This window comes from Gopherus evgoodei, chromosome 2 (genome assembly GCF_007399415.2).
Source record: "Gopherus evgoodei ecotype Sinaloan lineage chromosome 2, rGopEvg1_v1.p, whole genome shotgun sequence".
Lineage (NCBI taxonomy): Eukaryota > Metazoa > Chordata > Testudines > Testudinidae > Gopherus > Gopherus evgoodei.
Window position 1 is genome coordinate 5,415,178 of NC_044323.1, and position 26,581 is coordinate 5,441,758.

Genomic DNA, 26,581 nt, shown 5'->3' on the forward strand with positions numbered 1-26,581 from the left:
CCCAAATTGGGGTAAGTCATCTCTTGAGTGGCTGTGGTCTCACAATCTATATAAGGTGGCTAACTTCTCTGGTCACCATGGTTAAATTGCTGGAGTTGTCTTGGTTGCTAGCTACCTCCTTCTTCTGAAGCATCAGGGATAGCCATAGCTGGAGATGGGACATTAGACAGGGAGGGCCAGGTGACACTGAGTAATCGCTATCAGATGCTTGGCTGGCTCATTCTTTCTGGTTGCCTAACTGATTGCCATATATAGAGTTGGGAAGGAGTTTCCCTCAAAGTCAGATTGGCAGTGATCTTGCGGAGTTTTCTACTTCCTCTGCAGTGTGTTGCCAAGATTATCTGCATATATCTCACTTAATCATTTCCTTGACATTGTGGAGGCCTCAAGCAGTGGTGCATCCCACTCCTATGCTCTGCCTGTGGCCCATAACAGTCTAATCTCCTGTGGGATGTATTGCTTTGGTCTAATTTCGATTGTTGGGTTTAGAGTGCAGGTGTTGGGTGGTGTTGGTGGCGAGTGGTCTACAAGAGGCCTGACTAGAAGATCTAGTCGTCTCTTCTGCCTTGAACTGTGTGACTCTGCAGTACTCTACACACTGTAATTAAATAACTGGCATTGTCTTCGTTGCTAGCTTCTCTGGATACTACAGTTAATTAATTGATGGTGCCTCATTGCTAAGTTCTCCAGATGCTGTGGTCAAATAATTGTTGGCGTCCTCATAGCCAGCTACTCCAGGTGCTACAGATAAATAATGGATTGTGCACTGGTTGCTAGTGTCTCTAGATACTTGTGGTTAAATAATTGGTGTCCTCTTGGGAAGAATGTAAAATCGTGTAGCTGTGTTACTTAGGAGTGTCATTATTATAAATCATGTTTATTCAGGTAGTGCCTAAAGACAAGTCATGAAGGGGCCCCATTGTGCTAAGCACTGTAGAGATATAGACTAGCAGATGTTCCCTGCCCTGAAGAGCCTACAGTCTAAATAGACCAGATATAGACAGGATTGGGGGGAAGGGATGGAACACACAAGTAGAGGGACCAACATGATGGTGGCAAATGGCATGCGAGTTCCACATTCTTTTTTTGAAATGGGGGTAGTTAGGAGCGGATGATCTCAATGAAAAGGGAGCAGGTGCATTGAAGAGAAGGGGAGTGAAGGGGATAGGGCAGGAGAGAAGCGGGTCAGGTGCCATGCCATCTCCTTAAGCCATCCTGCACTCTCCGCTTCATTTCCATCTTAGATACTTATTTGTCTCCCACAGAGCGAGGCCCTCATGTCTATGATAGGTCCACACCATAGTCTAACCATATTGTGAGGGTTATTAGGAAAAGGCCACTTATGCTGAAATGAATAACACCCCCCCCAGTCCTTTGAAACTTTGCATTCCTCTAATTTCCCTTGTGTCTCTCAGCCTTCATGCCACAACAGGCAGCTTCTTTGGGGCAGAGACAGGCTATTGTAAAGATACCGGAGTGGTTTGCATTCCAAAGGTCCTATAGCAAACAGCCGCCCCACGGATTCCCCCTTCAGCCTTGCAATTTAACCCATGTCTATGAGCAAATTCAATTGCTTTTCCAAGCCAGCCCTTGTTCACCGGAGTTCAACTCTCTGGTGAGTAACTTGCTGCAGCTCCAGTGTAAACTCTTCTGATCCTACAACTGAGCTTTTTAAATTTTTTTTTTTACAAAAGGTATCGAGTTCCAAATTAAACACTTGGAAAATATCCAGCTGTATTACAAGCCAGGCTAAACTATGCTGAGAAAAGGAGAGGAAAATTGTTTTAAAAGAAGGCTGGTTGAGTCTTTTCAGCATAGGAACTGTAGGCAATGCAATTTATAAGAACACTAAGCGATCAAGAAAAATGCCTGAAAGGTTAATTTCCTTTATGCAGCCCAGGTTGGTGACTTCACAAAAGGCAATCAGGAAAGATGGCTTATTAATTCAGCTACTCCCTATGGCTATAAATGTCAATTAGTCTCCCCAGACTCTGTGTAATACACAACCTATGGTGTGTATATAAGTATAAGAACATAAGAATGGCCACACTGGGTCAGACCAATGGTCCATCTTGCCCAGTATCCTGTCTTCCAACAGTGGCCAATGCCAGGTGCTTCGGAGGGAATGAACAGAACAGAATAATTGTTGAGTGATCCATCCCCTGTCACCCAGTCCCAGTTTCTGGCAAACAGAGGCTAGGGACACCATTCCTTCCCATCTTGGCTAATAGCCATTGATGGACCTATCCTCCATGAATTTATCTAGTTCTTTTTTGAACCTTCTTATAATCTTGGCCTTTACAGCATCCTCTAGAAAAGAGTTCCACAGGCTGGCTATGCATTGTGTGTTTTAAACCTTTTGCCTATTAATTTCATTTGATGATCCCTAGTTCTTGTGTTATGAGGAGTAAATAACACTTCCTTATTCACTATCTCCACACCAGTCATGATTTTATAGACCTCTCTCATATCCCCCCTTAGTCATCTCTCTTCAAAGCTGAAAAGCCCCAGCCTTATTAATCTTTCCTCATCTGGAAGATGTTCCATGCTCCTAATAGTTTTTGTTGCTCTTTTCTGAACCTTCTCCAATTCCAGTATATCTTTTATGGGATGGGGTGACCACATCTGCACGCAGTATTCAAGATGTGGACATACCCTGGTTTTATATGGAGGGAATATGATATTTTCTGTCTTTTTAGCTATCCCTTTCTTAATGATTCCCAACATTCTGTTTGTTTTTTTGACTGTCGCTGCACATTGAGTGGCTGTTTTCAGAGAACTACCTACAATGGCTCCAAGATCTCTTTCTTGAGCGGTAACAGCTAATTTAGACCCCATCATTGTATATGTATAGTTGGGATTATGTTTTCCTATGTGCATTACTTTGCATTTATCAACATTGAGTTTCATCTGCCATTTTGTTGCCCAGTCACCCAGTTTTGTGAGGTCCCTTTATAGCTCTTCACAGTCTGCTTTGGACTTAACTGTTTGGAGTAGTTTCTTATCATCTGCAAATGTTGCCACTTTCCTGTTTACCCATTTTTTCCAAATCATTTATGATTATATTGAACAATAGTGGTCCTAGTAGAGACCGCGGGAGACACCACTTTGTCTTTACCTCTCTCCGTTCTGCAAACTGACCTTTGTTCCTACCCTTTGTTGTATCTGTGTATACACACACATACTCTGTCATGAGTGGATATATTTTAGGTGCACACATGATTATAATTTGTATTCCCATATCACCAAAAGTCCCTCAACTGAGACCAGGGCCCCATTGTGTTAGCTGTTGTACATGCAGGACCGTCCCCATCTTGAAGAGCGTATAGTCTAAATAGATGAGAGAGAGAGAGGAATTTTTATTATCCCCATTTTACAGATGGGGAACTGAGGCATCAAGAGAGACTGAGTTTACCAAGGTCACACAAGGTGTCTGTGGAAGAACCCGGAGTTCAGTCCAGTGCCATCATCCTAAGACCACTCTTTCTTTAGGTAATATGTAATAAATCACAGTTAAGGTGTATGCTCTGTATTCTTCAAAATGTGCAACATTATGCCCTTATACCTGTGTAAAGCAAGAGCATCAGAGATAAATTGGCATGATTCTCCTGTCGCTTACCTCACTCTTACATCCAAGTAACTCTCTTAACTTCAGTAGAGTTCCTCCTGATTTACACCAGCATGAGAACAGATTCTGGCCCTGGAGAATAGAATTTCTCCAGCCCCTGCTGTACAAAGGACAATAAAAAAATGTGACCAGACAAGAGTGTCTGTCATTGTGACTCAAAGCTTGACAAAATTGTGGACTTTAGAGACCAAAAAGGTAATAGGTGTGGAATCAAGAAGCATGAAAAATGCTCAGTTACCTGTTCTGGAAGTGTAAATCCGAGGGATAGACACAAAAACATGACATAGGATGGGACACAGGTTGGAAAAGAAACCTGGGTCTTAGACCATGCATAGTGTGTTGGCCATTTTCTTGCTGTTAGTATCTGAGAAAGACAGTAGCAAAAGGGGGCGGGGAAGGGCAAGTGTGGAAGAGATATTCAGCAGAAAGAAAGAAAAGCAATGCCAGCCAGAAGGGTATGTAAGGGAGGGGAGGTACAGAGGAATACAGGGTGTGGACTGCTAGCCACAAAAAGTGTGGTCATGACTAGAACTGGTCGGGAATTTTTTGGCTACATTTTTTTTTCATTGAAAAATGCTGATTCTTCAAAACCAAAACTTTTTGCAAGACAAGGCAGTGTTGACAAATTTCTCCACTGAAAAAAACTTTTGTGGAAAAGACATCAAATTTGTGGAAATGTCTCATTTGGACAATTTTTTTAAATGAAAAATTCCAGGTTTCCAATTTGAAATTTCAGCACATTCCAGTTGAAAACATGAAAGATGTTAAAAAATCAAAATGAAACATTTTGAACTAATCAACACAAAATATTTTGGTTGACCCAAACCAATATAATTTTTTTCTTCCCAAATCAAGATTATTATTTTTTTTTTCAAAATCTCAAAACTGTTCTCAGGATGGGAAAGCAGGTTCCCTCCCAGCTCTAGTGTGAGCTTGGCGATGTTGATATCTGCCCACTAGGAACTAGAATGAGCCCTGTTTGTTCGATTCACAGAGGCCACCAAGCAGTCATTGAGTGGAATCAGAGTTCAGGCATCTCCATGCCTAATGCAGGTTCGAGTGAACTTTTAATTGAGAGAGGAAAATTAAAATCAGACAAATTGAAACTTCAAAACACCACGTGGCCGTTTATTAACAGGGAGAAAATCACAACTTGGGCTGGGGAGGAGCACTTTTCCCAACTAACAGTACTATTAGAACAAGAACATTCACACAGCTTGAAGCAATCTATTTACATTCATTAACAAGGACCCAAATAATTTAAAATTAACTGCTCCCAAAAAATTAAAATAAATACACCAACTTAAACGAACTGTGCGCACATTGACCAAATACTATAAAACACACCAACTAACCGGAATAGCAACCATTACAGCAATTCAGCTCTCAAATACTGTATATGCACAACTTTACACCAAATAACAACAATATATACAGTTCTACAGAAGAAGCTAAGCAAAGCACAGAGTATTCACAGACATTTAGAAAGCAAGTCCCGTATTCCAGGCGCAGCTGACCAGCAGTACAGACACCAGAAGCATACCGAATCCGCAGAAGATAACTTCGAAAAAATAAATGTCACGTCCCGAGCCGGCTATATCCGGAGGAGAGCCCTGGCTGAAGGGTGGATCAGGTCCTTCAGTCCGTATGTGGATACTCCTGCAGATTCTGGCACGAGGCATAGTTTTATTCAAAGGCTCTTTTACACTTGTCAAAATCTGATTGGTCCCTAGCTCCTTCACCTTCCAGGTTCCTAGTTGGCGCCCTCTACGTAGATAGAATCTGCATACGGCACACTAGAAAGTACCAGCACGCTAGTATGCTTTTGCACACGACCCTAATCTGACCATTTGAACTGGACTATGATTGGTCAGACTGGGTTCCTTTGCTCACGGTGCGCTGGTATTATGCACACAGCACTAGCCTGACCCTTAGGTGACCAGGCAAAAAGAGCAGGACAATGCACACGGAACTATAATGTTGCACACCGCACCCTAAAGTAGCACACAGCACCACGGTGTTGCACACGGCACCAGCGTGACCTCTAGATGACCGACAATTGGCCATATGGACACCATGTTAGAATAGAGGCCTTTGGGCTGCGACAAGGCACTGCTGACCTAGGCTGGACTCAAAGTGAAACTGGGAATCCATTTACCTCTAAAATTTGCCTTAGAATTCACTTTCATTCTCCTTTGTGCTGTGAGAGGAAGAATTTTATTAGGTGCTGGCCAAGATAGGTGGTTTTTCTCATTTTAAACATCACCAGTAGGGAACAGTTGATTGTTTCACCCGGTACGTCTCAGAAACCACTTATGGTTGGCAAACAGAGCAGCTCTGGCCAGTCTTGTGCCAAGCAAGGATGTAGTCTCAGTGCGGGATTCTTGGTGTCTGCTAATGCAATGCTGCTGTCAGTCACAGAAAGGCTGGTCACACCAGCAAGCGAAATCAACCTCCTGAGTTCTGCGAGCCCCTCCCAAAATCTTGCTGAATGTTAGGCAGAATTATTTCACATAAAAGCTTGCTGGGACCATAATCAAGGGAAGGGAACTAGTCTGTTGGTCTCTGAGCCCAAGAAATTGCTGTTGTTTTGCAGTTTAAAAGGTCTCTGCTGCATTTGTGTTGCGATTTACCAACTAGGTAGTTAGGAAAAGACTCTGTGTTTTTTAAAGATATTGAAGGATTAAAAAACTGCTATAAGCCTTTCTAGTGTGAGGCAGTGTGGTATAGTGGGTAGAGCAGTAGACTGCAACGCTAGTGACCTGGTTTCTATTTCCATCTCTGCAACAAATCTGCTTTGTGACCTTGCACAAGTCACTTCCACACTCTGTGCCTCAGTTTCCTCTGTCCTCAATCTTGCTTGTTTAGACTGTAAGCTCTTTGAGGCAGTGACAGTCTCTTATGTTGTGTTTGTCCTGCTCCTGGCACAGCATTAGCAGTGTTTGTGATAATAATTTGTGACAATAATCAGCCTTCTGCTGAGTCAAGGCTGATTCAGGACTCGCCCAGCACATCCTCTGTCAGGATTTGCTATTAATTATTTGCATTGCTGCAGCATCTAAAGTCCTCATCTGTGTCGGGGCCCCATTGTGCCGGGCATGTAGAAATAGTAAATGACAGCTCCTGCACCAAAGAGCTTCCAGTCTAAATAGACCAGATGCAATTGGTGAGGTCAATAAACAGGCAGGGAAAAGGAGGATAATTTAGTTTGTAATATAACCAGCCCACCATAGGGCGAAGGCTGCCTCAGTGTTCAGTGTCTGATTTTGTTCATATCTAAGGGTTTGGCCGGGCCCTTGGATAGCATTGTTTGCAAGTGTTACTGTCTGGTGCATGAGTGTTCTAGAGCCCCTGCTGTGCACTTGTTCTCTTCCCTTGCTGCAGAGCCTTGGCTTTCTAGCTCAAGATGTAGCCGTTTAGCTCTGGAGGTTCAATCTCCGATGTGTCACCCCTGAGAGCTGCCGTCACACAAGGGCACTGACAGCTCCATATCTGCTCCCCAACCAACAGGCACGCGTGCCTGGCCTTTAGCATCCTGCCGCATGCTGTTCCCAGGGAAAACACTCCGAAATTCTTTGTCAACGTGCTGGTGATACAACACTGGCTCATTCACCATGAGGCACTGTAGGTTCTTGAAAGCAGGGGTCAACATCAGTCACCCTGAATTGGATCAACTGCACAGCCTGGAATCCACTTAAGATGAGGAAATCGAAGAACCCTTGTGTGTCTTGGCTGATACCGGTAGCATCTGTCCAAAACGAGAACAACATGGAAGTAATTCTGCTCTCACACGGGTGGAAATCATTAGCCTGAAGTTGCACAGACCCAGTCTCGGAATCAGACCAACCATGGCAAGGCTACAACTGGTGAATTTTTCTAGGTACTGCACAGACAGTGGCAGTGCAACTTTATCCACCCAGACCCACAATGACCATTAACCCAGCTCTGCAGGGACTAGCTTTACAGACAGGGGAGTAGTCCAGCCTCTATGGTCAGTTTAGCCTTTAGCCTCTGTGAGGAGACTGGGTGTCATCTTGAGTGTGGAGGCACCTTGTATGATGTAGATGTATGTCCCCTAGGAAGCACAGAAATTGAGGGCTGGAAGAGGCCTTGAAAGATTATCAAGACCAGCCCCCTGCGCTGAGGCAGGGCCAAGTAACCCTGGACTATCCCTGACACGTGTTGGTCCAACCTGTTCTGAAAATCCTCCAGTAGTGGGGAATGCCACAGCTTGCCTTGGAAGCCTGTTCCTGAGCTTAACTACCCTGAGAGGTAGAAAGTTTTTTCCTACTATCGACCAGAAATCTCCCATGTTGCAGATCAAGCCCATCACTTCTTGTCCTACCTTCAGTGGGCATGGAGAACAGTGGATCCCTCTCCTCTTTAGAACAGCCCTTAACATATTTGAAAACTGTTATCAGGTTTTCCCCATCAGTCTTCTTTTCTCAAGACTAAACACACCCAGGGTTTTCTTAGCTCTTCCTCATAGGCAAAGTTTTCTAAAACTTTGATCATATTTGTTGCTCTCCTCTGGACTCTCTCCTATTTGTCCACAACTTTCCTAAAGTGTGAGACACATAACTGGACACATTTCTCCAGCTGCGGCCTCACCAGTGCCAAGTAGAGCAGGACAATTACCCCCCGTGGCATACATACGACACTCTTGCTAATACATCCCACAATGATACTAGCCTTTTTCACAGCTGCATCATATTGTTGACTCATTTTTAATTTGTGATCCACTATAACCCCCAGATCCTTTTCAGCAGCACTACCAACTAGCCAGTTACTCCCCATTTTGTAGCTATGCTTTTGATTTTTCCTTCCCAAGTGAAGTACTTTGCACTTGTCTTTGTTGACATCTGTGGCAGAGGCAGGGACAGAATCCAATGTTTCTGGGAAACATTCAGCTGCCTTCTTTCCCTGCAATCCTTTCCTCCTTCTTTCCCTGCAATCCTTTCCTCATTCACCCCATACCTTGCAGGAGTCCTTCAACAGCCTCCTTCACTGCATAACCCTGATTCATTCCCAGAGCAGGATCCATCCTGTTCGCTCAATGAAGCAGGGTTCCCATGGGAAAAAATAGTATGTGATCATGTGATTAAAGACTAGCATAGTGCATATGCACAAGGGGGTTGAATTAAGGTGACATGGGAAACCTGAATTTGCCTCCGTTTTATGCTCTACATTTACACAGGTGTAACTGAGAATAGACTGCCGCCCATGGTTATGCATTATGAATGTTGTATGATTCTGATCTCACTCCAGTGTTACCGCAGAGTAATTTCATGGACTTCTATGGAGCTACTCTTGATTTACACCAGTGCCAGGGAGAGCAGAATGAGACCCAGTGGATGCTGGGAAAGCACCTGGACTGTCCAATCCCAGAGGAAGCTAAGAGCAGACGACTCCTCAGTCAGCCATGAGTAGCAGAAGGTAGACTGATGCAGGATGCTAAGTTGAAATGTTGCCTGCTTGTTCTTTTTTATTATTATTTTATTGCACACTAAAGCACTGACCTGTGTGGCACTAAACTCCTGAACTCTGACGTGGTTTATGGGCCAACTTTCAGGGTCCTCCTGTCACAATTAGATTTGAACAGTTTTGGCCATTGTGCGTGTATGTGTGTGTGAGTTTCTTTCAAAATTGAGCTTCGCAGAGTGCCTGCTTTTTGAACATTTACCGGAAAGTGCACAACGAGTTAACTTACTATCATTTGCCTGAAGATACTGCTCATACATCTTAACCAAGATCCAGGCCTCATTGTGCTTGGAGCTGCACAAACACATAGTAAGAGACAGTCCTAGCTCCAAAGGGCTTGTGGTCTAAATTGAGAAGACAGACAAAGGTGGGAGAAAGGAAGTGTTATTATCTTCCTTATCTTCACAGCAGAGCTAACTCAGGTGTTTACCAGCCAGGTCTGAGCACCCAGGCCAGCCTAGCCTGGGTAAGAGCCCCACAACCCCATTGTGAAGCTAGGACTTCTGGGGGTGCATCCCATAGTTCTCTGTGCTGCACTAAGATGAGCTCCTCTATGCTTCTTTCCCAGTGAATAGTGGGAGAGCTTGTTTGTCCTTCAGGGCATGCTGGGGAATTGTGGGAAGGCACTGGAGGACTGTCAGCCCTCAAGTGGTTTAGCCTGTATCCTCACTGCGAAGTGAGCAGGTACCAGCCCAAGTCAAAGTGGAACCCAGGTTTTAACCCACATGCCAAGACAAGCCAGCTAGCCTGGCTCGGAAGCAGCACTAACCTCAGGTGAGAAGGCTTTGTGTGTAGACGGGAGTTGGGTTACAGGCAACACCCAACTTAACTCTGCAGTGATGCCAGACCCTATGTGACTCGTGTCCCCATATCACACGGGAAGTCTGTGGCACAGGTAGGAATAGGTCCCAGATCTCCTGAATCCCACTCCAGTGCTTTAACCGCAGGATCAACCTCCCCCACGACGTGTCAAAACATCAACTGGTGTCAGGTTAGGATTAAAGCCCTGATTCAAAGGCCATTGAAGTCAATGGAAAAAGCTCCCATTGGCTTCCAGGGTTAGATCAAACCTTCTGACACTTGATTGTGACAGATACCATTCTGCATTAGAAACTCCCCCTTTTACTCTATGTCTCAGGCAGATGAGTGGATCTCCAGCTGACCCGTGAATGGGATGCAGTTTCCTAGTGTATATGAGAACCACATAGCAAGCTACTGGTGTTTAATAAGAGTGCCTTCAAATACAGCCCCATTATGCACAAGGAAGGAACAACATGTGGGCCTGCCCCCCCCCCCAACAGCTGATACAGATACGGGCAAACCTCATGCGTGACAAACGTATTTCCCTCTGGGATTGCCAAGCACAGTCAAATTAAATGAGGCAAGACTGTCTGACCTAAAGCACCCATGTGGCAGAGATCCGATCCTGGAAGGTGCTGAGTATATGCAACTCCCCTTGCCTTCATGTGGAGCGGAAGTCACTCCCTTCCTTGCCGCAGTGTGCCAAAGCTGACGCACAGGACGCGGAATAAGGAGGCTTGCAACCAGATTCTCTCATGTTCCTTTCCTGCATCAAGCTGCCTTTGCGCTTCCTGTATCTTGTCTCTGGCTGGCAACCTGTGCGAGCCTGGCAGAATTTTGTGCAGCCTCAGGACTCCTTTAAACCATGAAGATTTGTATTCAACCCCCCAGCCCGGAGGGTGAGTAGCCAGAGTACAGCAGGAACTGAATATCCCCGGATGGCAGGGACTGCAAAGAGGGTAGAGGCTACATAGGGCCTTTACAGCCGCTCATCACTGGCTGAAGGACCCATTTCTAGGGAGAATACTCCCAAGCATCTGGTTCTGGTCCCTTTATGCTCCAAGAGCAGCCTACAGGGACTGGGGCAGATCACAGATTCCCATCCCCGCTCTGTCACTCACTCAGAGCCTGGTGCTGCACAAACCCCTTCTTCAGTTCTCCAGATTCCCTCCCTGTACGATAAGGGGGCCTGGGAGTGGTTATTTTAATATTGCCCTCCTGGCTGGTCAATGGCTTTGAGTCCAAAGCCTATTGGCCAGCCAGGGGCTCAGTCGGGCTCAGATGACTATGAGTTAGATGGAGAAGGGTCTTAAAGGGGCAGCGGCCCAAAGCTATTCAGCTTCTTTTCTCCACTCACGGCTCTGGTCTGGAGTTGCAGCCAAAGGGGCAGAATGTAAGGTCTGAATCCCACCTGCCCAGACTCCACACTGGCACAACAGAAAGGCAACAAACAGGATATTTTTTTAATCTAATCATTAACTATCCAGCCCAGAGACAAACCCTGCGACCCAGGCAGCCTGTCAGCCTATAGCAGAGAGAGTACAGCTCCAGGGTAGGAGCTGCCACTGAAGATAGATAAGCTTAGGGACTTGACTGAGGTGCAGTTGGGCTCTAAAGCACATGGTCGTGCCCCTGGATATTTGGGGGTCTGGGTTAGAGAAGGGAATTGGGGGCAGTATCCATGTGAGGCTGGGTTGTTGACCCTCTCTGAGGTTGGCTTTTGGGCCCTTTTGAGGCTACAAAAGGTGTGTGTGTATTTTTCTGGGTCTGGCCCTTTCATGCACAGCATCCCAAACCCATGTACTCCCCTCACACACCGCATCATATGTGTTGTACTCTCTCACACACAAATCCCATCACGTGTACTCTCTAACACACAAACCCCATCACGTGTACTGTCTGTCTCTCTTTCTCACACATGCACACTCTGTCACATATGTGCTCTCACACACATACACCTCTCACTGCATGGATACATCACACACACTGCATCATACTCACACTATCACGCGTGGAATCATAGAAATGTAGGAGTGGAAGAGACCTCAACAAGGTCATCTACTCTAGTCCCCTGCACTGAGGCAGGACTGAGCATTATCTAGAACATCCCTGACAGGGGTTTGTCTACCCTGTTCTTAAAAACCTTCACTGACAGAGATTCCACAGCCTCCCTAGGAAATTTGTAACTACCCTTCCAGTTACACTGTTTTCGTAATGTCTAATCTAAACCTCCCTTGCTCCATTTTAAACCATTGCTGCTGCTTCTGTCCTCAGTGGATAAAGAGAACAATTTATCACCCTCCTCTTTATAACAATCTTTTACATACTGGAACTGTTGTCATGCCCTTCCCCCGCCCCTAGTCTTCTATTCTCCAGACTAAACAAACCCATTTTTTCCAATCTTTCTCCATAGCTCATGTTTTCCAGACCTTTAATCAGTTTTGTTGCTCTCCTCTGGACTTTATCCAACCCTTCCCAAAGTGTGGTGCTGGAACTGGACACAGTGCTGCTGTTGAGGCCTTATTATTGCTGAGTAGAGTGGAACAATTACTTCTGGTTTTGCATCTCTGCCCATCCTGGCTAATAGTCGTCGACGGACTTATCCTCCATGAACTTCTCTAGTTCTTTTTTGAACCCTGTTGTAGTCATCTCAGATCTTGCTTACAACATCCCTGACAATACCTCTCAGAAGGACATGCTCTCCTTTTGCAACAGTGTTACATTGTTGACTCATCTTTAGTTTGGGAGCCGCTTTAACCCCCAGATGCTTTTCTGCAGTATTCCTTCCTAGGCAGGCATTTCCTATTTTGTATGTGTGTCACTGACTCTGCCTTCCGAAGTGTAGTACTTTTCATTTCTTGTTATTGGATGGCATCCTATGTATTTCAGACCATTGCAAAGATCACTTTGAATTCTAAACCTGTCCCCAAAAGTGCTTGGAACGCCTCCTAGCTTGGTTTTCATACACAGACTTTATGAGTGTACTCTCTATGCCATTATCCAAATCATTTATGAAGATATTGAATGCAACCAGATGCAGGACAGATCCCTGCAGGACCCCACTTAATATGCGCTTCCAGCTATATTTCCCTAGTTTGCTTATGAGGCAGTGATGTGAGACAATATCAGAAGTTTTACTAATGTTGAGGTATATCACATCTATTGCTTCCCTCCATCCACAAGGCTTGTTACTCCGTCAAAGAAGGATATTAGGTTAACATGATTTGTTCTTGACAATTCAGTGTTGACTGTTACTTAGCACCTTATCTTCTAGGTGCTTACAAATTGATTGTTTGATTATCTGCTCCTTTATCTTTCTGGGTACCAAAGTTAAATGGATTGGCCTATAATTCCCTGGGGTGTCCTTATTCCCCTTTTTATAGAAAGGTGCTATAGTTTCCCTTTTCCAGTTCTCCGGAATCTCTCCTGTACTCCATGAGTTCTCAGAGATCATCACTAATGACTCAGAGATCTCTTCAGCCAGTTCCTGAAGTATTCCAGGATGTATCTGGTCAGGCCCTGCTGACATGAAGATGTCTAACTTGTCTAAGTAATTCTTAACTTGTTCTTTCCCTCTTTTAGCCTCAGATCCTATCCCACTTACACAGATATTCACTATGTTAGTCATCTGATCACTGCTAACCTTTTTGGTGAGAAATGGCAAAAAAGGCATTCAGCCCTTCAGTCACTGCCACATTTTCTGTTGTTGTGTTTCCCTCCTTGTTGAGAAATGGGCCCACCTTCTCCTTGGTCTTCCTCTTGGTTCTAATGTATTTGTCAAATGTGTTCTTGCTACCCTTGATGTCCCTAGCTAGTTTATTCTTGTTTTGTGCCTTGGCCTTTCTATTTTTGTCCCTACAGGCTTGTGTTGTGTTTGTTTTATACTCATCCTTCGTAGACCTAGTTCCCACTTTTTGTAGGACTCTTTTTGGAGTTTCAGGTCACTGGAGATTAAGCCAGGGCAGTCTTACTGTACTATCTATCATTCCTATGAATTGGGACAGTTTGTTCTTGTGCCCTTAATAATGTCTTTAAAAAACTGCCAACTCTCCAGAACACTTTTTCCCCTACACTTGCTCCCCACGGGATCTTTACCTATCAATTCTCTGAGTTTGCTAAAGTCTGTCTTCTTGAAGTCCATTACCTGCATCCTGCTGTTTTCCCTCCTACCGTTCCTTAGAATCATGAACGTTATCATTTCATGATCACTTTCACCCCAGCTGCCTTCCACCTTCAAACTGTGAACCAGTTTCACCGTGTTCTCACACCCAGCATCCCAACCATATGGACCTCATCACAAACACTGCATGGGAAAAAGCACCAGAGAATGCTCAGGTGTTCACACCTATGGGAGGGGTCAGTTATGCAGAGCCTTCTATGCATGGAACTCACATCAAAGCCAATAGGAGTGGTTGGATGATCACCAGGTCTTGGGATTTTATAGCTGCTTTATTTTTTCCCGAGTGTCTTTCTTTAAAAATAATAAAAAAGAAAAAGAAAAAATTTGCTACCCCAGAGCATGGATCTGAGAGTCAATAAATGCCTTTCTCAGCTGCTTTCATAATGCACCTGAAGACTTTGTATTTGGAATACAGGCCAGTCATTAATCATGTAGTGCATGTCAAAAACATGTATGTAGGAGTGAGGAGCAGAGCAGGGTGGTGGAGTGATGGTACCTGTCCCATCTGATCACATTGATACTTCTCTCCTCTGTTGTCCCATGTAGTAATTTGGTAGAAGCAATTGCCACAGCCTCCCTCTTGCTTCCTTCTTCGACCACATACGAGTCTCAAGTTTTATTATTGCAATAAAAATGCTTTATGTTGGCTTTTCCCGAGAACATAAAGAGCTTACGCACTGCTACAAAACAGTCCTTTCTCGACCATATATTCGACATTATTTGCTGCAGATTGTTGGTGGTCCTTTGCCTGACTCCAAGCGCTCAGAAAACCAGAGTCAACAAGTTGTTTTATGGATGTGTTTAGTGGCTAAGGAGGGGAGAGACCTGCCCCTCTTTGTGTGGCCATGCTAGACCGGAAGCACAACTGAACGCATGTATGTGGGGGATGGACCCCAGAGAGACCACACAGGTGATTCCCACCTCCTTTGTGGGCCATGAAGCACTGCTCTGTGGAATTGTCCCCTGTGCCTCACTCGGGAGGATTTCTCAGGTGGAGAGACTGGGATAGGATAGGATGGGATGGGATGGGATAGGATATTCACTTGGGATACGTTAGTCCCTCCTGCCTATTTCAGAGGAGAGACCTGAAGCTGGCTCTCCCAATTCCCAGGTGAATGCCCAAATCACCGGGCTATAGAATCAGCATTGCTTTCTTGCCCAATTAAACTTACACAAAGTGCAACATCTCTCAATGGGAGAGTCTGACCCTACAGCTTGTTAGAGCAGTCAGCTGGGACGTGGGACACACAGGTTCAAGTCCCTGTTTCAAATCAGGCCAAGCAGAGATTTGAATCAGGGTTTCCCACATCCCAGGCAAGTGCCCTTATTACTAGAGTGGTTGGTTTTTTTAGAAAAGTCTTAATTTGGTCCTGTTGTGGCACAAAACCTAATGCCGAAACCTTGACAATTTTCTGAAATGGAATTCTTGTTTTCTGGCCAGCTCTGCTGAAAAAATGGGCTGGAACGAGCACTAGAAATCATACAGCGGGGAATGATCGGGCACTGACAGTAGGGATTCAAGAAAGGCCTGACCAATCCAATGAAGCCAATGAGAATCTTTCCACATTTTTTAATGGGCTTTGGATCAGGCCCTGTGTGATGACATAGATCTCTGCCATGGACTAACTCTGGCTCTCAACCACAACTTTCAGTCTTTCTCTCCCAGATGTTTTATATTTGCTGCAGTGGCTTTTGAGTTGCTTTTATGAGTGTCCTTGAAATGTTCATGCTGCCCACCTCGTGCATATTTTCCTGCCACTAAAGAAAACTTCTGTTGCAAAGTCCATAATCATCCCTGCACACCACAGGTCCCACCCTTTGCAGCGAGCGGGGCTGCTGTGCCGGATGACAAACAGGGCAACTCTGGAGAGCTTGGGTCTGATTCTCCATTCTAGCCAAGTCACGTGTCATGCAGGAACAGGGGCAGGGGGCCAAAGATGACTTTAAGTCACTTCTGCATCTCCTGTATGCCCAGGTCATCTGGGAATGCGCCCAGCCCCCAGTGTATGTTAGAGCAGCCTCAGGACTCTAACTTATGATCAACTGCAATGGTCCTCTGTGGAGAGTAAAGAATAAAATTGTCAGACGCATAGAAGAACATAAATTGTTGGGCAAAAGTTAACATGGTTTCTGTAAAGGGAAATTGTGTCTTACTAATTGTGACGGTGCGCGGCCGGGGCTCGACCCTCCCTGGGGAGGAGGGGAGCCACACCGCCTCACTACGCGTCGTCTGAGGGCCTCTGCCCTCGAGGTTGAGCGGTCAACAGTTCGGGCAGCTCGGACCCTGTAGGCAGGACCGAACACGGGCACAGTCAAAGGGGGCCCAGCCCTTGGTTCAGGCGGGGCACCAAACCCACAGGTACACTAGCTCAGACCCTTGTGACTCAGGGCCAAGCAGTTATCAGTTCAGGCAGCTCGGGCCCTGTAGACAGGACTGAGCAGTGGCACAGTCAAAGGGGGCCCAGCCCTTGGTTCGGGCGGGGCACCAAACCCACAGGTACACTAGCTCAGACCCTTGTGACTCAGGGCCAAGCAGTTATCAGTTCAGGCATTGATGGCCTCCTTAGGCCGGGGAGAGGGGGATTCTGCCACCCGGGTACGGGAGGCAGTGGGAACGCAGACCCATCCACTCCCCTGCGTTCCAGCCCGGGGTCCTAGCAGCGGTTAACGCCGTTAACGGTCAGTGGGGAATCCTGACCGAAACACACTGACATGGGTACCGGCATACTTGCAGTCTGACTGGGGTCATCTGCCCCCGGGCTACTTCCCATCTCCCCATCTGGTCCTACCTGATCGGGGCCATCAGTCCCTGGGAAGCTTAGTAGCATGGGCTCCTCCCGGCCAGGGCTGGGTGGTAGATCTGGTAGTACCTCAGGAAAGTCCGGCCAGGCCTGGTCCGGGGGTTCCTCGGGGTAGTAGCAGGGACGGGGCAGCTCCGGCAGCTCCTCGGCGTAGCGAGCGCGGGGCAGCTCCGGCAGCTCCCCGGCGTAGCGGGCGCGGGGCAGCTCCGGCAGCTCCCCGGCGTAGCGGGCGCGGGGGCAGCTCCGGCAGCTCCTCGGCGTAGCGGGCGCGGGGCAGCTCCGGCAGCTCCCCGGCGTAGCGGGCGCGGGGCAGCTCCGGCAGCTCCCCGGCGTAGCGGGCGCGGGGCAGCTCCGGCAGCTCCCCGGCGTAGCGGGCGCGGGGCAGCTCCGGCAGCTCCCCGGCGTAGCGGGCGCGGGGCAGCTCCGGCAGCTCCCCGGCGTAGCGGGCGCGGGGCAGCTCCGGCAGCTCCCTGGCGTAGCGGGCGCGGGGCAGCTCCGGCAGCTCCCCGGCGTAGCGGGTGCGGGGCAGCTCCGGCAGCTCCTCGGCATAGCAGGGAAGTTCTGGCCAGTCAGGGCAACGGCCCTGGGCCTCCGCAGCTTCCCAGTGAGGAGCACCCTCTAGCAGGTCCGCTCCCGATGGCGGCAGGGCTCCAACTGAGGGCTGAGGGCCTGCTTTTATACTTCCGGGGCTCCTCCTGACCCTCTGAGGGCCGGGATTACTGCTCAGTGGCCCCGCCCCTTTTGGCATCTGAAGGGGCTCAACCCTCCCTGGGGAGGAGGGGAGCCACACCGCCTTGCTACACTAATCTATTAGAGTTCTTTGAAGGGGTCAACAAACATGTGGACAAGGGGGATCCAGTGGACATAGTGTACTTAGATTTCCAGAAAGCCTTTAACAAGGTCCCTCACCAAAGGCTCTTACATAAATTAAGTATCAGAGGGTAGCCGTGTTAGTCTGGATCTGTAAAAGCAGCAAAGAATCCTGTGGCACCTTATAGACTAACAGACGTTTTGGAGCATGAGCTTTCGTGGGTGAATACCCACTTCCTCAGATGCATGGTTCTTTGCTGCTTTTACATAAATTAAGTTGTCATGGGATGAGAGGGGAGATCCTTTCTTGGATTGAGAACTGGTCCTAGGACCAATCCTATTCAACTTATTCACAAATGACCTGGAGATGCCATTCAGGATGTCAATGTGTTACGCTGTATTGGGAGGTTGCCAGAGATGAGATGTATTCTTGTGCTGGAAGGCAGCAACGGCTGCCCTCAGCCTGATGTTTGATCACAGACAATTGCAGAGGTGCTTGAGGCTGGGGCTGTGTTGAAGAATTCACAGGGGCCACATGTGCCCCCCTGTAACAAGGTCCTCTGTCCGCCTCTCTTCCTGGGGCCCACTGGCTGCCCCAATAAAGCACAGAGAGGCTTCTCCTTCTGCAACACCCGTAGTTTTATTTACACCATGTTCTTCCACCACCAGTGATATACTATATACAGCGCTTGCAGGCCTGACAATCTCCTCTCCTAGACAGAGTCTGCCCTCAGCCTGGAGACTGACCTTCCCCTGGCCATTCCCCCCTTCTCCTGGGAGCCAGCCAGCCTTTATAGCCCGTGAACCCGTCAGGCCCACAGGTGCAGCCAGTTCTAATGGCTAGGCACCAGACTTCTCCCTAGCCCCAATCTATTTCCCCTGATTGGGGCTGGCTGAGTAGGGCTAATTAGGTGCCTTGCCCCAGCACCCTGGTACACCCCCCTTTCAGTTTTCCCAAAAATCAGTAGGGGTCCAACCACTGCTGCCTAGGATATGCCCTGCAAGTTTTATAGAATATCAGGGTTGGAAGGGACCTCAGGAGGTTATCTAGTCCAACCCCCTGCTCAAAGCAGGACCAATCTCCAGACAGATTTTTGCCCTAGATCCCTAAATGCCCCCTTTATGGATTGAATTTATAACCCTGGGTTTAGCAGGCTAATGCTTAAACCACTGAGCTATCCGTCCCCACCCCCCCCAACTAGTGCTCCAGGTAAGTTTGGAAATGACCAGCTGTGGCATCCAAAAGTAATTGCATTACATACAGAGAGAGAGACAGAGACAGAGAGCCAAGTGCAAGGCTGCTGCAAGCTTAGCCAGCTGAAAGTAGGACACTAGGACTGCTGGGTTCCAGGACTTGGATTCCTTTGATTGAATTCCTTACTCTGATACTGACTAACTATATGACTTTGGGCAAGTCCCTTAACCATCTCCTTCCACCATAAAGAACGGCTACCACCTACTCTCATAGAGAGGAATGTGAACTTAATTAATTAATGCTTGGAAAGAACTTTGGCATCCTTGCACTCCAGAAGTGGAAAACATTAAGATCGCTACATGTTTAACATGATGTCTGGCTTTATATGCAGTCACATAAAACTATTTTTAGGAAAATATTTCAAGAGCGACCTAATAACTTGATTTATTTGGCTTCCACTGGGTGGCCAATATAGGCAAAACAAACAATGTTCTGCCCCCCCCCCTTTTTTTTTTAAAAAGACGCTTCCGTGCCAGAGAGTGACACAAAGGCTGTTTAAGCAACATGGAAAAGTTCAGTGAGAGCTAAGAAAGGACAGTGTCTTGAAAGGATTTTTGATGAGCAACATATATATACTCTCCTCACCTTCCTTAGCTTTGGCACACCTAATGCGGTGTTCACCCATCATCTATAAATTGTTAATTCATGATGCGTGACATTGCTATTATGATATTTGTTTAGCTGAATTGAGCTTGACATGGAAAAACAAGCACAGAATATCTCATCATAAAGGGGATTGAGTTTCTTTTGCACTCATTAGGGGTGGGGGAAAGACTCATAATTTACAAATGTTACAGCACACAACGCTGACAAAGCCAAATGCGAGCAGACTTGGTGCATGTGATTTTCTGATTCATCTCCATGCGTATGCATTTCATTGTTAGAGGCCATCAGCCAGATATTTAAGGCCAGATCTGTGTATGGAAAACTATATTAAAATTGTAGCACTATCACTCTAAATGCTTCATGCTTCAGCCACAATTCAGAGGACATGCTTCCATGCTGAGGATACACGTTAAAAAAAAGTGTTAATTAAATTCTCCTTGAAGGAGACTTGTGTGTTTCCTGCTCTGTTTTACCCATATTATGGAAGTTTCGCCTGATGACCCAGCATGTTGTTCAATTTAAGAGCACTTCATTGCAGATTTGACAAAATGCAAAGAAGGTACCAATGTGAGATTTCTAAAGATAGCTACAGCACTCCATCCAAGGTTTAAGAATCCGAAGTGCCTCCCAGAACCTGAGAGGAACGAGGTGTCAGAAGTCTTAAAAGAGCAACACTCTGATGCAGAAACTACAGAACTCAAACCACCAAAAAAGAAAATCAACCTTCTGCTAGTGGCATCTGACTCTGTCATAAACAGATAGTTAAGGGTTAATGTCTCTTTTACCTATAAAGGGTTAAGAAGCTAAGTAAATCTGGCTGACACCTGACCAGAGGACCAATAGGGGGACAAGATACTTTCAAGATCTTAGTGGAGGGAAGTCTTTGTTTGTGCTCTTTGTTTTGGGGGTTGTTCGCTCTTGGGACTAAGAGGGACCAGACGTCAATCCAGGCTCTCCAAATCTTTCTGAATCAGTCTCTCATCTTTCAAACTTGTAAGTAATAGCCAGGCAAGGTGGGTTAGTCTTATTTTTGTTTTCTCAACTTGTAAATGTTCCTTTTAGCTGAGAGGATTTTACCTCTGTTTGCTGTAACTTTGAACCTAAGGCTAGAGGGGGTTCCTCTGGGCTATATGAATCTGATTACCCTATAAAGTATTTTCCATCCTGATTTTACAGAGATGATTTTTACTTTTCTTTCTTTAATTAAAAGCTTTCTTTTTAAGAACCTGATTGATTTTTCCTTGTTTTAAGATCCAAGGGGATTGGATCTGGACTTACCAGGGATTGGTGGGGGGAAAGAAGGAGGGATGGTTAATTTCTCCTTATTTTAAGATCCAAGGGATTTGGATCCGTGTTCACCAGGGAATTGGTGAAATCCCTCAAGGCAACCCAGGGAGGGGAAAGTTTTGGGAGGACAGAAAGTGCTCCGGACACTGAAATTCTGGATGGTGGCAGTGTACAAGATCTAAGCTAGTAATTAAGCTTAGAAGTGTCCATGCAGGTCCCCACATTTGTACCCTAAAGTTCAGAGTGGGGAAGGAACCTTGACAGACTCAGATGATGAAAATGAATGTGGTTTCAGTTTGCACTGCTTTGGATCAATTGAGCAGAACCTGCCATTAGTATGGAAGCATGTCCTCTGGAATGGCAGACAAAACATAAAGGGACATACAAATGTTTAGCATATCTGGCATGTAAATTCCTTGCAAAGCCAGCTACAACAGTGCCATGCAAACCCCTGTTCTCACTTTCATGTGACATTATAAATAAGAAGTTGGCAGCATTATCGTCCATCAATGTAAACAAACTTGTTTGTCTTAGCAATTGGCTGTACAAGAAGTAGGACTGATTGGACTTGTAAGCGCTGAAGTTTTACTCAGTTTTCTTTTTGAGTGCAGGCATGTAAAAAAATTACATTTGTAAGTTTCACTTTCACGATAAAGAGATTGCACTACAGTACTTGTATGAAGTGAATTGAAAAATACTCTCTCTTTTGTTTATCTTTTTACAGTGCAAATATTTGTAATAAAAATGATATATAAAATGAGCACTGAACACTTTGTATTCTGTGTTGTAACTGAAATCAATATATTTGAAAATTTAGAAAAAACATCCATGATACATTAAAATTGGCATTCTATTATTGTTTGAGTGCAATTAAAACTGCAATTAATCATGATTATTTTTTAAATTGAGTTAATTTGTTTTGTGGTAATCGCTTGAGTTAACTGTGATTAATTGCCAGCCCTAGTGGAAATGTATGTATGTCATAGGTGTATGGATAAGGTAGGTGACGGTATGCAAATTGCTGCCCCTGTTGGGATTAAAAAAGAGCAGAGTGCTTTGGGAACTTTTGTCATGCCCATCGCCATGAGATCAGTCCACTGATTACAACAGGAGCAATAGTTAGGGGTGATGACATAACAAGTGTGAAAAATTGGGATGGGAGGAGGGGGGTAATAGGCGCCTCTATAAGACAAAGTCCCAAATATTGGGACTGTCCCTCTAAAATTGGGACATCTGGTCTCCCTAGTAAAAGTGGAAATGCAAAGATAAGCTCAATAACGTGAGACTATGTACATTTCAGTGGGTACAATCAGTGGGCTCGATTGTAACATGTGCTTGTGTGGGGACTAAGGAGCCCCCCCTCCCTGCACACACACACACACACTTCATCCCTGCATGGGGTACCCACATCTTGGGTCTGGCACACAAAAATAAATGAGTGCTGCATGCTTGTTATTTCCAGCCGGAGTAGGAGGGCAGGGAATGGGTGGAGCCTCAGCTCGGCTCTGCCCATCCACCAGCAAACGTAGCTGAGCGGGCGCACAGAATCATAGAAGTGTCAGGCTGGAAGGGACCTCAAGAAGTCATGAAGTCCCGCCTCCAGCACTAACATGGGACCAAGATAACCTAGACCATCCCTTGCAGGTGTTTGTCCAACCTGTGCTTAAAAACCGCCTCTGACGAGGATTCTACAACCTCCTTTGGAAGCCTGTTCCAGAGCTTAACTCCCCTTAGCGTTTGGAAGGTTTTCCTGATAGCTAACCTACATCTCCCTTGCAGCAGATTCAGCCCATTACTTCATGTCCTACCTTCAGTGGCCATGGAGAACAATTGATCACAGACCTCTTCATAACAGTTTTGTAACATATTTGAAGACTGTTATCAGGTCCCCCCCTCAGTTTTCTTTTCTTTCAGCAGCAAAATTCTAAAGTATCCCCGTGCGCCTACAGCAAAGGAGAAGCAAGGAGGGAATTGTGCCTCAGAAATGTGTCTCTGCCTCACAGCCTCTCCTGGGGCAACACTTGGGTTGGTGCAATTTACACCTCTCCCTTTCCTCATGGTTGCCCCCAAAGGAAGAATCCTACCCAATGACAAGAGTGCACAGAGAAATAAGAAAACAAAAGGGAACCCTATGGGGTTCTGCTCTATTAGGAACACAGGAAAAAAGATAAATCAGTCCAGATCTGAAAGATCAGAATCAGCAGGGAGAGGGACTTTTTAAAAAGCCTGAAAAGAACTTTACAACTGCTGGTGGGCAAACTTCAAGCATTTTGCATGGTCACTACAAAAGACCAATGAGCCAAATCTTACTCTCAATTACTCAGGTGCAACCCCATTGTCTTCAGTAGAGATTTGCAGATAGCACTGTAACTCCTTGGATCTTGGCATGACTAGGAATTGAACCAGGGAGACTCTGCAGCTAAAAAATAAAGCACAAGTCCCACTAGTTCATACTGAGGGACCAGCACCTGTAGATGGGAGCCATAAAGGACTCAGATCCTTTGTGGGTCAGCACTCAGTAGGACAGGTGACACAAACAGACCCAGGGACTGGTTCCATAATGAATTCAGCCCAGTAACTTTCAGGGCTTTGCCCAGTCGAAATGGACTTTGTCCCCTTGAATGTTCAGTTTCTTCAGAAGAATGAGGGCAGCGAATTGCCTACAGCTCTAGCCGCTGTATCGGAATCCCCCTGTGGACTTTAAAATCAGCAGAGCTGAGATATTTACTGCAGAGAGAACGGCTTTTTTATTGGCCATAACATCAGCCAGAGAAGTAGGGACGCTTGATGCCCTTATAATGAATGAACCCTTTCCTGAGGTTCACCGCACATGTCGTGTGTTTTGGAAGGCCAGACTCTTTCCCTCATCCCTCCAAGGTAATATCTGATTTTCGTTCGGTATTCCAAGATAAGACTCCGATGTCTTGAGTCCCAAACCACATGCTTTAGGGAGAACATGTTACATCCTTTAATGGCTGTTTGGAGAGTATTTAAAATCATGCTCTAGAAGAACCAAATCCTCCAGGAAGGCAGGCTTTTTCCTTTCACTCCATCAGGGCAAGCCAGGCAGGCAAAATTCCAGCTCTACTGTCCCTAGCTGCATAACCCACTCAGCCTAAGAGAGACTACAGAAACATTTTCCTTGTGCATACCCTTTTTGCTTTTCCGTTCCCTTGCCCAGCATGTTATATGTCGACCGAGCCATGGGTCTCATTTGAGAACACCACCACCATTTGGCCAAGTTTGCATGTAACAGCTACATTATTATTATTTAAAGACTGCGGGATACGGTGGAAATCAAAGCCTGCCATTAGCTGCAGCCTGCAGTTCATCCCTATCCCTGCAGCCGACAGCTTCGCTTCCAGTATGGGGGGGTTACCCATTTGATCTCTGCAGCCAAATGCTACCCCGTCCTTACACAGCACCCACATTGACAAAGGCAGTTTGGTGGACATCGCATGCACAAACACCTTTAAGGCCTTCTTCTGGATTTACTCTTCAGTAATTAGAACAGCCCTCACAGATTCCACATCTTGGCCTGCTTCAGCGGGTCTCCCATCCAAACAGCTATAGACTGAGTAGCACACGGTGTACTCCGTTATTGTGGCTCCCCATAGGCAGCCCCATGATCCTAACACCCCACCCCAAGAAGCAGTGAGTTGAGAGGAAAAATGCATCGCATTTGGGTCCTTCAAGCTTGCCTACAGAGGACTGCCTGGAGTGGCCATTTTCAAAATCGCCAAGAGCTAGAGGGGCTAGCAATAGCCCATCAGGGCCCAGATAAAAGGAGCTGTTTGGCCTCAGAAGTTCAGTTCCTGGCTGGGAAGAGAGGAGGAAGGGAAGGTGCTCCTCTCTGGCTAATAGAACTTGAGGCACTGTCAGAGTTTGTTTTCTGGCTGCATTTTTTAAAGCTGGGTTTGAAGGGAGAGAGAGGCCCTAAGAAACTTTACCCTGAGATAAGAGTGAAGCTACAGGGGCCAGATGAAAACATGTCCAGGGAACAGCAGCAACAATTGAATCAAGCAGTATGTGGCTGCTAATTATAGGGCCCCTGGGTTGGAATCTGGAGTAGGGGGTGAGCATAGGTTCCCCCACCAGCCACAGGCAAAGTGGCATAAACCCAAAGAAGGGAGATCTGATTTCTTGAGAACCCAAACAAGGGGCTGAATTTAAATATCCCAGAGCTGGGGCTGAAGACCCCAGCAAGGGCCAATAAATTGTATAATTATACCCGGGAAGAAGTTCATTTGGACTTTGTGACTTGGCCGGAGGGGCCAAACCACAGAAGACCCACAAGGTTGGTCTGTAAGGGGGCACCGGGAGTGAGAAAAAGACTATGGTACCGCACCCCGCTGCTCAGAGGTGTTCAAGAGGTGAGTGTCCCGTCACACCAAGATTGTCCAATGTTTTCTGTTTTCAGGTGCCCGGCTTGAGATTCATTAAAATGACCAAATTTTTCAGAAGGCAGCTGCTTTACACTTTCTGAAAATCAGGCCGCTTAGCACAGTTTCCATTTCATCCACAGCATTAGTGGAGCTGGGCAGGAAATGATTTTCTGTCGCATGAAACCTGAGATTTCAGAAATATTCCCCATCTTGAAACAGGAAGAAAAGCTGAAATCTTGAAAATTTTCACAGACAAAAAATAAAATGGTTACATGGAAACATTTTTTTAAGATCATTTCAATTTTTTGACCATTTACTTTTTTTTAACTATACTTAACTTAATTTTGTTTAAAATAAAAGTTGTTTTGAACCAGAAAATCAGACTTTTTGTTTCAAATATGTCAAAACATTTTGTGTCACCAATTTCAAAACATTTTTGTTCAACACTTTTTTGAGTTGAAAAATTCATGCAAAGCTACCTTTTCCCTTTTAAAAGTTTGTTTCAACTAAACGGACCCAATTTTTCAATGAAAACTCAATGGCCAGCCCTAATCGTCAGATACTTTGGACAATCTTGACATTACACTGTAGATCAGCATATAAATACGTGTATGTGTTTGCAAAATAGAATTTCATTCACTCACACATGGCTAATAGACTCATCCCATTATTTTCTCTCTCACACACACACGCACGTAGAACCTATCAGTGTCACCCCCTTCTAAGCCAAGATTTAATAGAATATATTGGAGTGTGGTCTCATATTAGTAGAACTTCATTATGTTTACAAAATATACTCCAGTCAGTCATTGGCATGTTACAATGATCTTAAAATGGACAAAATAAATAGGGGGAAAGGTATATTGTGCAATATATTTTTCTTTTTTCTATTTTTTAAACCATGTGTTTTCTCTTGTTTGCAAAATGCACTAATTCACGTCAGGTCTCCCAGTCATTAGTGCTCATTAGAGATGTTTGTTATTAAATGTGATGTACAGGTTTGGGGTTTTGCAGGGAAAAACGATCTTGATTTTTGTTGCTTCCGTAACTCCTACCTGCTGAGAGTGGCACTCTGTCTCCCCCTAGGGGTGGCTAGGCCAGCTAGAGATTGATTAGCCTGCTACCACCCTGGTTAAGAAAGAAATATATATTTTTCAGCAATGGGTTTGGGGAAATTTCCTTCTTCCGTGTCACTTTATACATTACTCAGACCCTCACCCAGGGACGCATCTGGCAATCCAAAAGAAACACCTGTAAGGCCTGTATCCCTGCACTATGGCAACAATCACCATCATTCCTTCAGCTGATGGTTACTATGCTGAGCACATTGCACACACACCGGTCACA

The 26,581-nt window shown here is 45.8% G+C and overlaps 1 long non-coding RNA gene across 1 annotated transcript; it reads left to right on the forward strand.

The window, feature by feature from the left end:
- The first annotated feature begins 2,216 nt into the window (after nt 1-2,216).
- Nucleotides 2,217-13,974, forward strand: LOC115644823. Its single transcript, XR_003998595.1, has 3 exons — nt 2,217-2,347; nt 8,118-8,122; nt 13,965-13,974. It is a non-coding gene; the product is annotated as an uncharacterized LOC115644823 (long non-coding RNA).
- Nucleotides 13,975-26,581: the final 12,607 nt, after the last annotated feature.